The 12,684-nt window shown below is 41.8% G+C and overlaps 1 protein-coding gene across 2 annotated transcripts in view; it reads right to left on the minus strand.

Moving 5' to 3' along the window:
* The window catches only part of Rtn1 (reticulon 1), a 195,955-nt gene that overhangs the window by 105,133 nt on the left and 78,138 nt on the right, over window positions 1-12,684 (minus strand). The window lies entirely within an intron of this gene.

Below are 12,684 nucleotides of genomic sequence, written 5' to 3' on the forward strand. Positions count from 1 at the left end.
CAAATAACCCTATTAAAAATGGGGTATAGAGCTTAACAAAGAATTCTCAACTGTAGAAATTCGAATGACTGATAAGCACCTAAAGAAATGTTCAACATTCTTAGTCATCAGGGAAATGCAATCAAAACAACTCTGAGATCCCACCTCACACCAGTCAGAAAGGCTCTTAATCTTAATTGGAAAAGCACTGTTTACACCGCTGCAAATACTACCAGCTCAGAAGCAGAAAAGGAAAGATTCATTGTGAGAATGCCAGACCTTTAAAATTTACAAAGCTTACTACAGCCCCAAATACCAACAACCCAACAGTTTTACATTCCCCCAAAAGCAAAACTTCTGAACTCTAAAATGGAAAAAAAAAAACAAAAAAAAACCAATCCAGAATCCTAAAGAGTTAAAAATGCTGAAACCCTAAACAAATTCCCACGAATTCCCACTGAATGGTTCTACATGAAGTTTGAGAGCTGAATGGCAGCGGAGGATGCTGGGGACTTCCTGCCACACACGGGATGCCTGTGCGTGGATAGCTGCTAATGCTTTTTTTATAAGGTATTTTTGGGTTTTGGGCTTTTTGATTTTTGGGTTTTTTTTTTGTCTGTCTGTTTGGTTTGTTTTTGTTTTTTAATGACTGAGAATGTTTCCAGGAAAAATTAAGTGTGTCTCTCAGTGGAATAGATTTACCCCACAGAAAATAAATGTAAATGTTTTCTCTGAGGAGAGACACGCCCCGCCACCAAAACCAAAAAAACAACAATAGAGATTTGTTGTGATGTAAGGTATCAAAATGTTAAAGGTTATAATGTAATCCTGCGGAAGAGAACACTGCTGTGAAATAACCTGTCATCTGTTCCTGGAACATACTTTTTTATGTGTTGAATTTTGTAATTTTTCCAATGTTTCAAACTGTCAGCACACATGTTATAATTTGTCATACCACATACTTCAATTTCACATCAGCTCCAACATTATTTGTTATAAAAATTGTGTTCATTTGTATGGAGAGTTCTTTTTTCATTTTCTAGTTTTAGAGAAGTTCATCTGTGAGGGTGTAATTACATCATTTCAACCTCTCCCCTTCCAACTCCTCTGTGTCCCTCCATTCAAATTCATGACTTCTTCTTTAATTATTATTATTATAAATACATATGCATGTTATATAATATAGAGAATGTTACATAACACATAAAATATCATGTAAAATACACATCTGAGTTTGTTCGTGTGTGTGTGTGTGTGTGTGTGTGTGTGTCCAGTTACTGTTGTTCATATGTACATGCTAACCTGTGGCTATAAGGATAAGTATTTGGAATGCAGTTAGGAATTATACCAGTGCAAGAAAGTGGCAGTAGCAGGTTCTCCTATAGGTCCCATGACCTCTCCAGCCAGGAGCAGTTAACTGGGTTTCCAGTACCAGACACGAACTCCCTCCTGTTGAGCAAGCCTCAAGTCCAATTAGATGGCTGTTGGTTACCCACTGCCCCCCCCCATGATATAAATAGCACCACTCCACTCTTGGGAATATCTTGCCATTGTAGTCACTGTTGTGGCTTGAAGGCTTTGGGGAGAACTACAGATCATTGTTCTCCCAGGGGCAGCTTGCATAGAAGCCTTAGAAACTAGGAGAGCTAGTCCTGAGGGAGGAAGCTTTCAGGTCAGTTCCAGTTTGATTCCTCCAGTGCTTTGTCCAATGTGTAATGCTGTCTTCAGCCTTCAAGTTCTGGGAAGCAACAAAACCAAGTAGCCTATACTATTTGGGGATTCTTCGTCTGTATCATCCCCTTAGTCCCTTTCAAGTTAGTTTTTCCTCACTATTTTCCAGGTCCCCTTCACTGCACCTGTGTCCACTAGTGCCCTCTCTAGAGCTCCCCCACGTCTGCCATCACTCCAGAGTCTGTCCTCAACACCTGAAGAGTCTTAGCTAAGAATCACAAAGAAGAGAGAACATACAGGAAACTGGAAAGGGGAACTCAAGAATGCTGCAGCCATGATAGAAAAATCTGAGATGGAGAAAACTCCAAGTCTGTCTTCCATGGATAGCAACTCTGTGCTCACCCTTTGACAGTTCATGGAGCTAATACAGCACTTCGAGACAGACCCAGACCCTACTGAGGAAACTCTGGAGGCCTTGGCTGAGCTACTCACAATGACCAAAGAACACATTAGATTTTGATCCCTATACTGAAGGGCTGAGATGGAGCTCCAGCAGTTGTCTGAGACCCACACCTCTGAGCTGGAGTCAAGGGAACGTACTTTTTAGTCTCAATGGATCAGAAGCTCTGAGTCAGACTTTGGCCTAGGAATGAGTTTAATGTACAGATGGGAAAAGAGTTGGGAAAAGTATGCTGTACTCATTGGGTTCTACAAAGCAGCACCCGAGGACTTCATCCAAAATAACCCTGGACTCCCCAAAGCTTTGGAAGCCTTGAAGAGTCTCACATTCTCTTCTGGGTACCAAAGCAGAGGTGGCCCATCACAGGACTTCTGACTCCCTAGCAGGTCTAGTGTATGCCCTTTTTTTTAATGTTTTCTCAACTTGTTGGGGCAGGGGGTTGTTGGGTCTTATGTCTATTGATGGTACATTAATAATGAACCTATCTACCCCCCCCCAATAAAAAGAGAGAAGATACAGGTTAGTCCTTCAGTGTCAACATCATTTCTCAATCTATTCATTTACTAGAACATTGCATGCTTCCATTTTTCTTTACAGCTGAGAATAATTCCGCCCTGTGTGTAGCACTCTGTCATTACCCATCCGTCAGCTGAAGGGCGTTTCCGTTGTTTCTGTTTTGTAGCTATTGTAAGCAGAGCAGCACTGAACTTGGCTGAGCAAGCATCATTGGAGGAGACTATCAAGTCCTTTAGGCAAATGCCAAGAAGTATCATGGTAGGGGAATACAAGTAAGAACTACTGTAGGATTTTGTCTTACCCCAGACAGAATGGCTAAGACAAAAACAACTGAAATCAAGTGCTGATGAGGATGGGGAGGGGAACTTTCACTCGATAACGTGAGATTACAAACTTCGGGAAGACACTGCAGAAAGTGATGTGGAGAAGTTTCAAAATGCTAAAGCCAGACCCATTCGTATCCAAGAGTTTGTGGATAGCTGGAATGAGATACCTTTCTTAGTCTAGGGGATTTGATTGCTTTATTTTAATTTTTGAATGATTTTTTAAAAATTGATGTACATTGGTGTTTTGCTTGCTTATACGTCTATGTGATGGTATCAGGTTCTTGGAACTGAAATTACAGATAGTTGTAAGTTGCTGGTGTTGCCACTTCAATCCAGGTCCTCTAGAAGAGCAGCCAGTGCTCCTAACCACCGAGACATCTCTTTAGCTCTTATTTTTATTTCATTTTATGTGTATGGACATTTTGTCTGTATGCATGTCTGTGCACCACATGTACATTTTGCCTATAAAGGCCAGAAGAGAGTGTAAGATCTCCTGAGCTGTAGTTACAGATAGTCGTGAGCCACCGTGTGAATGCTGAGAATCATACCCAGAAATCCTTGAAGAGCAACAACCATACGCTTAAGCCATCGAGTCAGCCTCGGCCTTAAGCATTTGAATGATCTATGTGGTAGAGCTCCCTCACCCAGGCCATTGACACTGATCAGCCTCACACAAGCTGATCTATCACAATATATTTATATAAATGTGTGCATATGTATGTGTGTGCATACATGACAGTAATGTATACATATATAGTAGGCTAGGTAAGAAAATCCCTTTTATGTGATAAATATGTATTTAACAGTGTGTCTGTATTGGTCCCCAGTTAGTAGTGCTGTTTGGAGAGGCTCAGGAGGTATGGCCTTGTTGTAGGAAATGAGTCAGTAGGGGTGGGACTGAGAGTTTAAAGACTCTAGTCATTTTGATTTCACGGTCTGCTTCCTATGGAGTTCAAGATGTGAGCCCTCACCTGCCTGCTCCTGCCCTATGCCTTGGCAGTGCGTCATGGGCTCTAACGCATAAGCCCAAATAAATCCTTCCTTCATGGCCTCGGCCATGGTGTTTTATCACAGCAACAGAAAAGTCACTAATACAGAGTTCTAATTCAGTGTATGCTTGTCTTTGTTGCTGTTGTTCAGTTTGACTCTGTGAACTGGCTTGCTAAAACACGAAAATTCTGAAGCCTCCTTATAATTGAAAAGAAGTCCTTTCCGTACGTACATCTGCACTTGCAAAAGATGAAGTTTCTTGAGATTTCTGCACTTTATGTGCCTGTTCATACAAGATCCCACTGCCTCTTGGAGCAGTATTGTCAAAAGAGAACTTCACAGTTACAGTATCTCATATGACCACTGTTAAAAAGCTGGGGGAATACATTTACCAACAAAGTGACATGCATTTCTGTATCTTGCCTTTTTTTTTTTTTACACACCTCACAAATCTCTTTTAAAACTATATGAGGACAGCTCAAAACTCGGCATAAATGCCTTTTAAAGAACTTTTAGAGTGTGGTACGGCATTATGCTGTTCTAGAGTGGTGGCAGTAGATTCTTTCCTAAGTCTATGGCCTCACCAGTCCTGGGAAAGTGCCTAGGTTTCCAGCACCAGGCATGAGTCCCCTATAGAGTGGGTTTTACATCTAACTGGACAGCTGTTGGTTGTCATTGACGTGTGAGTGCTACTTGTCGTGCCTTTATGCACATCTCACCACGTTAGTCACTGTCATCGGTCACAGGTGATGCAGCTGGGCTGAACAGCTTCCCTCCTTAGCAGCTTCCATAGTATGTTCTGGAACCATGGAAGCTATTCTGCAAGGAGGATGCTTTCAGGTTAGATCTTGTTCAGTTCATCTTAAATCCTGTGTCCTAACCTAAGTGTACAGTGTCTTCAGCAGTAGGGGCCCACCCTCAATCCTTGAAAGGCAATCGAGGGCTACATCTATGATGTATATTGTTTGAGGAGTCACTTGATCAACTGTGATCAAGTGTCATTAGAAATTGGGTTTCTTGTGCCAGCTATTGGGAACTCTGTTAGTCTGGGGTTCTTGTCGGGAGCACTGTCAGCTCAAGTGGCTTCACTCCCTTATAATTTTAATAAATCTAAAATAATATATCCTCAGGGGCTTTGTTAATGTGGAAGGGATAAAACTTCATGTAGTCATAGTCTTAGGTAAAGAACTAGAGACAGCTTGGAGAAGGAGAATTGATCAATTTATTGGAGATGAGCTTCCTTATTACTTACCATCAGCTCTCACACCAGAGACACCCCAGCAATAAACACACAGCAGGGCGTATCTGTGCATCTCTGTGCATGCATGTGTATGTGTGTTTGCGTGTTAACAACAATAATCAAAGCAAAAGGAGCTTTCATCTTGAGAGTAGACAGGGAAATAGGAGGGGTTTGAGGGAGGGTCACTGGGGGGAGAACAGGAAGGGAACAGTGATTTAACTCCATTTCAATTTAAAGCACATTTGTATGGAGCTAGAAAAACTAATCCCGAATGAGTTCACCTGGACTTAAAAAGACAAATGTACCATGTATTCACTTATATGTGAGTGTTGGCTTTTAAGTGTTTGATATGCAGGGTACAATGCATGCAACTACAGAAGTTAGGTGAGGAGTAAGGGACTGGTGGGGAGGAAAGGCTCTCCTGAGGAAGGGGAAACAGAGTAGACATTTAAGGGGAGGCAGCATGGGGGCTAGAATGGGAGGGTTACATGGAGAGGGAGAGAAGAGGGGAGTAACTCTAAAACTAAGGGCCACTGGGGGGCTATATGGAAGACTAATTCGGTTGGAGTTTCCAAAATCTACACGCATGAAGGTTATCTACATGCGATTGCCAAATAAGAGGACGGATAGAGCCTTAACTAGTGTCTCTCTCTCTCCACCAAACGAACCTCCAGTGCCCAAAATGAATTACATTTAATTGATTTTGTTTTGGCCAAAAGGGCCTGTGAAAACCTCCCAAACAGCCATGGCTATTCCTTGCTCTCCACAAACTGATGGTAAGACCCTACTGCTGAATGTAACACACAACTCATTGAACGCAAAGAAACCGAGCTGGTGCCTACCGAGAGCCGTCACCCCGGCTGACCAGTGCTCATGGCACTGGAAGGACTTAGCACACTGCAGGAGAAGGAAGGTAAATACCAACCCAGCTACAAACCCTTTGTGCTCTACCATGGTGACCTGTCTACAAGATATGCTGGTGAAATCGTGGCACAGACGTTATGGGAGTAACCAACCATTATCTGATTAGATTTAAGGTCTGCTCCATAGATAGAACCCATGCCTGACACTGCTCAGATGGCCAAGAACCTGAGACTCGATATGCATGGACCTAGGAAAAAAACAAATGCTACTGTTCTGCTAAAGGAATATAGCAATAAAGTAAGACCTGACAACATTCTGCTGTACTCATATTTCCGTGCCTTGCTCAGCCATCATCATATAAGCTTCCTCTCGCAGAAGACGGAAACAAATACTGATACAGAACTGGACAGCAGGCAGAGAGTGAGAGACCTGGGACCATTGAGTCCTAAACGGGAGGTCCCCATCAAGTCCCTTCTGGGAACTCTGTGGAAGAGGGGGAGAAAGATAATAAGAGCCAGCATGGATTAGATACCAAGGAAACAAGGCCTTTCTAGACACAGCAGGACTGAGGCACATATGAACTCAGAGATTGTCCCAGATGCACAGGGTTTGAATAGGGCTAAGCCAGATAGAGTGGATACAAGTCTCCATTCCAACCAAGACGCTATCTCCAATTGACAACCGCTAATGATGGAGAAAGTGGTTTTCTCCAGTGGGGTCTCACTGGGTATGCAAGCTGAATGTAAGGGCAGGCCCCATGCCCAGCAGGAGATGACCAACGCACAATGAATTCAGTAACATTTTTGGAGGGTTTCTGTCTTGTAATGTTTTGTGGAAGTTTTTTTTTCTTATAGGGATTTTGTTTATATAGTATGGTTTCCAATTTTGTGTTTTTATGGAAACACTCTATGTGCACATGTGTGTACCTGTGCAGGTGTGTGTGTCTATGTGCACATGTGTGCACCTCTGCAGCTATGTGTGTGTCTCCTGCTTCTTCTTAGGCTCGTCTTCTTCTGTTTGTTTTACTTGTCTATTTTCTAATGAGAGAGAGAGAAAGAAAGGGTGTGGCTTTGGGTGGATGGAAAGGTGATGAAGATCTGGAGGAGTTGGAGAAGGGGAATCCATATGAGAACGTAATGTATGAAAAACATCTGTTGTCAAAAAAAAGTAAAATTACAAATAAAATGTTCACTGTTTCGATAAAGAGAAAAAATTGCAATAGTATTTTTTTCTATGTGAAATGGGATTGATTTAATTCTTTCTTTAGGATAATTTATAAAAAAAGTTAGTAAAATTTTAAAATATATAATTCCAGTACATACTTACATGCATATATTATATAATTAGCAGAATCTACTGTTTTTAACCTTGAAATCATGATACAGATAAGAAAAAGAGAAAGGAGAAAAAAAGTAAATTTTGTTTGAAAATGCCTCCACTCCCCCTCAAAAGCTTAACAAGTCACTAAGTCTTTCAGCAAAGTTTTGTAAATCTAAAGAACTAAAACAAACATCAACATAAAACCATTTTATCTAATATGCAAATAAATTTCTTCTGCATATTTCAAATTAAAAAGTTATCTAGACACCCTTAAAAAATTAAATTATATTTCTAGAATATTATGAAGATTTTTATTTCTCTGTATTTCATGTTTCAGGATTTTTTTTCCAATACTTTAGAATCATCATTTAGAAGTATTTCCCAAGCTTGTGTAGAGCACATTCTTTATTCTTTTCATTTTTTTTTCATACATGTTAGAAGGGGCCAGGTTAGAATCACAAGAGGAATGCTGACTGAGCCGAGAGCTTTGGATGTAGCCATGTCTTCTTTCCTCTGAGCAAAACACCCTGAAATTTTCTCCACTCTTGAATCTGGTATTTTATAAGCATTATGCAGTGCCTAGTCGATGGGACTCTTGCAAACAGAATACTCTCTGGACAGTAAATTATGAGCTGGCAGAGTTCTGCGGGGGATTGTTGGCACAGAGCAGGAGAACTGAGCCTTGAGGCTCCGGAAAGCCAATTAATTCTTGTCAGCACTTCCTGCAGAGCTGGCTGATGTGGGCACTGAGGTATCCAGCTCAAGCAGCTGCCCAGGTAGGAACCTGTCCTGTTACACTGTTAAATACAAATCTGTGGGATAAAAGTTCTTTTCTTATCCAGCCTACTGTATGTGTATACATTACTGCTATATATGTACACACACACATGTATGCATATAGCATGAGGGAGCTTCTAGGAGATTAGTGTTTGTGAGCCTCAGCGGCTCGATGGGCCAGGTAGGGATGATCTAGCACAAAGAAAATGAACGTGAACATGTCTGAGGGACCATGTACTACTGGGGCACGGCAGTGAATCTGAGATGCAAGATGTCACCATAGTTAGTAGCTCCCATGTGGGTCTGCTGGGAGGATCACCTCTGTGAACTGCCTGTATCTCTCCTGTAACCCACTTTTCTCTGTGGTGTGTTTGAGGGGTTTGTGTTATAATTACAAATTTCCTTGCCCTTTAATGGTTATTTCGTCTTTGCTCCTGACTCCCACATTCCAGATAATTTCCTTAAAGAAAAGGTATTTTTTTCAGCATCCAGAGATTTCTCCAAACATCTGAGCTCAGCAGATCCTTTGCAGAATTTAAAAGCCAAGTTTATGCAGGGGCCGATCAATCCACATCGAAATAAGCATGTGAACAGCCACCCCTACAGATGGAAGCCAGGCAGGGAAAGCAGAGAAAATTCTGTGACCTGAAGACATTTGGAATGACAATTTTCAAGTTTTCATTTCAAATTTTCAAGAGAGAGAGGGAGGGAGGGAGGGAGAGAAAGAGAGTGTTCTGGTCACAGAAAGGCTTGTGTGCACATGTGTGCGTGTGTCTGTCTGTCTGTCTCTCTCTCTCTCTCTCTCTCTCTCTCTCTCTCTCTCTCTGTGTGTGTGTGTGTGTGTGTGTGTGTGTGTGTGTGTGTGTGTGTGTCTATCAGTATGTTTGTGTCTGCTCTGACATGCCCGTATGTGTCACTGGGCAGGCAAACACAAAGGATGGGTATCTGACTTTATCTTACTTTACTTTTAATTCTCTGGCTGCAGAAGAATAGGAGGACAAAGGTGACTTCCTGAAACAATTGTGCTCTCCCCATCCCCCAAAGCTTCAGTCCTAAATCCACAGCTCCAGGCTGACTCCTCTCAAAATGAAGCTAATTCCAATGGGCAGCCTAATGTTTAGACAATTTGAATTCCAGGTCTGCTAGATTTCCAGCAGTTGTGAGGCTCTGGGCAATCTGTCTTCTTAGTGCTTCAATTAGTCAATCTTCAAGGTGGGCAGAAGAATAATGGTGCCACCTCTCTGAGCTACTACCAGAATTAAATGAGATATGATATCTTTAGCTCTTTCACATACATAGTATACACTCAATAAATCAGAACTATTGATTTTAGTATCTCAGTATTTCAGGAAGGACATTAGGCATCTGTAGCACACTAATAGCCATTGGTTGGTTGCTTTATCTATAATAATGGGTTACAGGGGTAGCTTGTACCAGAAGAAGTTGGTGATCTCTGCTTTGTTGCTCTCTGGCATCTGCCTTGGATGCTAAAGTCTCCAGTGGATAAAGTCACTTTTCTACATGAGTCCCTGGACTAGAAATGACAGGGACACGGGTCCTGTTACCAACATATAGATGATTGTGTTCGACATGAAAACTTGAAAATTACCAAGAATTTGGTAAGGTACAGGGAAAGACTGTGATGTTCAACAGTACACTTTCTCCATTGTGGACAGAGTCCATTCTCTTCACAGGAGCTGAGAAGCAGGGCCTGTGGTTTATGGTGATAGTTCAGTAACTCGGTACAGTCCCATGTCACTGCTCTGGAACACAGACATAGAGAATGCTGGCAAAGACAGACTGATGACACCAGAAGATTTTCTGAGCTCAAAAGTAGGCGTGTGCCAGTGATGCATCTGTCTTACCTTTTCTGGAAGTTACAAAAATAAACAGCCAAGGGTACCAAGAAGAATGGAAGCACTGTTAACAGGCATAAACTACCAGTGATGACAGTGGACAGACAGGTCAGAATGTGTGGTTGGGGTGAGCATGCACTCACTTCCCAGACTCAGCTGCCTTAGACCTCCCAGTGATGGAAGGCCTTGGCCTTCTTCAGGGTCAGGCAGAGGCACTGGGCCTGAGCACTCCCCGAGACTGGGAGCAAGGACAGTGTGGAGTCTTCTGTGAAGGATGGGTCTGCCTGAGAAGCTCAGACCCTCTATGTCATCTACCCAACAGTCTCTCTTGGAATTAAGTATCTCGTGGCTTAACCTGACAAGGGGGCACTGAGAGCTCCAGGAATACTCAGTCTCTGCTAGCTTTACTATGGGAAAAGTGAAAAGAACATTTTTTCCCTTTTTACTGAGCCTGCCTGAGACTCTAAGCCAAGACCAACAGCATTCTTGGGAGATTAAGGATGAACACCTATTTATTCTTTCTCTGCACAGTTCATGGCTTTATTTAAGGCTTGTCTGCTCACAGAACTAGTTTAGCTCTGGGGATTATAAAATTTGTCTTTAATAAAAAAACTGTCTTGAAAGATTTCTTTTTATTCCTGTAAAACACCAGGTTTTTTTTTTTTTTTTTTTTTGGAGAGTTTTCAATTTAAGGGAAAAAGAAATCTGACTGAGGAAAAACCCAGCCTAACAGTCAGCCCACACCTTGTGTCTCTGAGTTTTCAGTAAGGCAGAGGGCTGCCCAGAACTGAGGCACAGTAGGGAAGGTCCTGGGGGGCTTTGAAAGGTGGGTGTATGTGTTTATTCAAGGGTCTCCTTTTGTTCACTACTTTTTGCCTGCTATCTAAACACGGGGATGTGATTCCATGACCCTCTATGGTGGTGGAGATTATATATATATCTTAAGAAAGGTTCCCTACAATCCTCATGGACTTTCCTACTCACTCACAGGATGCAGTTGAGCACACTTTTTTATGTTCAGTGTCATATAACTCCTTTCTAATCTGCAGGGATATCACAGAGGCGCCTGCTTCTGTGTTTTCATTATAGAGAAAGTACTAAGTTATCTCTACCATGAAAAGAACTATCTATCACCTTTGGGGGCAAAAATACGGGCAGTTAATAGCTGTCTAAATAGACTTAAGGCTTTTTCAACAGGAAGGACTCATGCCTGGTACTGGAAACAGCCAGATTCCCAGGGTTGGTGACATCATGGACTTGGAAAAAGAATCTACATCCACTTTGCTAGAGCAGCATAATTCCTTCCTGCATTCTAAATCTCATCCTTACACACAGGTAAGTGGAGCTATCTCTCCTCTTAATGGAGACCATCACAGTAAACCACTGGACACAATACAACAGATCATGCGGAGGCTAGCCAGGACAGACACAGCTCCATCATGGTTCCTGCATATATAGCTCAGGGAACATGGCAGAAGTGGAGGCAGAAAGATTGCCAAGAGACAGGTCACCAGGAAGCCAGCTGTAAAACAGTCTCTCCTAGAAATGGCTGCACAAACAGGCCCAGAACAATGGCTATATCAACGGACGCGCTGAGGTGGAAGACGGAAACTGTCATAGAGTCCCACCCCTAGATAAAATAAAAGAAATTCACAAGCAACAAATGATTGTTGGGAGAAGGAGTTTGAGCCTCTCCAAGTGGCAAACTCCCCTCTTATTGGCAGTTCAATGTTCAAAGGAATTATGTACACACAATCAACATTAACAGAACCAGAAAATTCCTCTGCAAGAAGACAGCTTTGTTTTTAAACCCAGTTACTGTCAGCTCTGCCACTCTGCCCTGGTACAGTGAATGCTTTTTTCCTAGAGCTTTCAGAATATAACTCTCATGCTCTGCTCATCATGAGATGCTTGAAATATTAATTTGGGGCTTTGAGCATTCCTCATCTTAAACATAACCTTGTGTTGGAATGCAGGTTATAAAAATAGAAATGGGTGAATGACATCTTGGGACAAATTTGCATGAACCTAGAATTCGGGATGCACACCACTTGTTTCAGATTTAAGTCTTTTCCTCCCAGGAAAACACACACACACACACACACACACACACACACACACACACACACTAAAACGAGAGTTAGAAGGGAATGTCACTTAGTGGCTAAGTACTTGCCTAACATACACAAGGCTCTGGCTCTATCACAGTGCTTTAAAAAGAATATATTCAACATATAATACGTGTAATTTATTCTATAAATACATATAAATATATGCCATATAAATTTTAGCTATATAAATTCATTCATATAAACAAAAATACACATAGCTTAAAAATTATAACATTATAAACATATATCATATAGTATATATACATATAGTTTATACTAATACATGTATAGAAAATAGAGGCTAGCCTAAACAAAGCCATACTAATCAAGGAAAGTTAAGAAAAAGATTCATGCCCTCTACCAACAGCATCATTCATTTTACTCTTCTGAGCTATCTGGTACGGGCCACGGAAAACTGCGTGTCTATGACAGGACAATAACTCAGCAGCCATTGTTCTGCCCAGGCTCAGAGCTATCGATCCAAGCGGCTCTCAGTGCTCGGGAGACCTCCCACTTTCTTTCATCTTCAGGAATGCTAGGGCAGTGGGGTACAAAAGCATGCCTCCAAACACAC

The sequence above is a fragment of the Grammomys surdaster genome, unplaced genomic scaffold (genome assembly GCF_004785775.1).
Source record: "Grammomys surdaster isolate TR1022 unplaced genomic scaffold, NIH_TR_1.0 127, whole genome shotgun sequence".
NCBI classification, from domain to species: Eukaryota; Metazoa; Chordata; class Mammalia; order Rodentia; family Muridae; genus Grammomys; species Grammomys surdaster.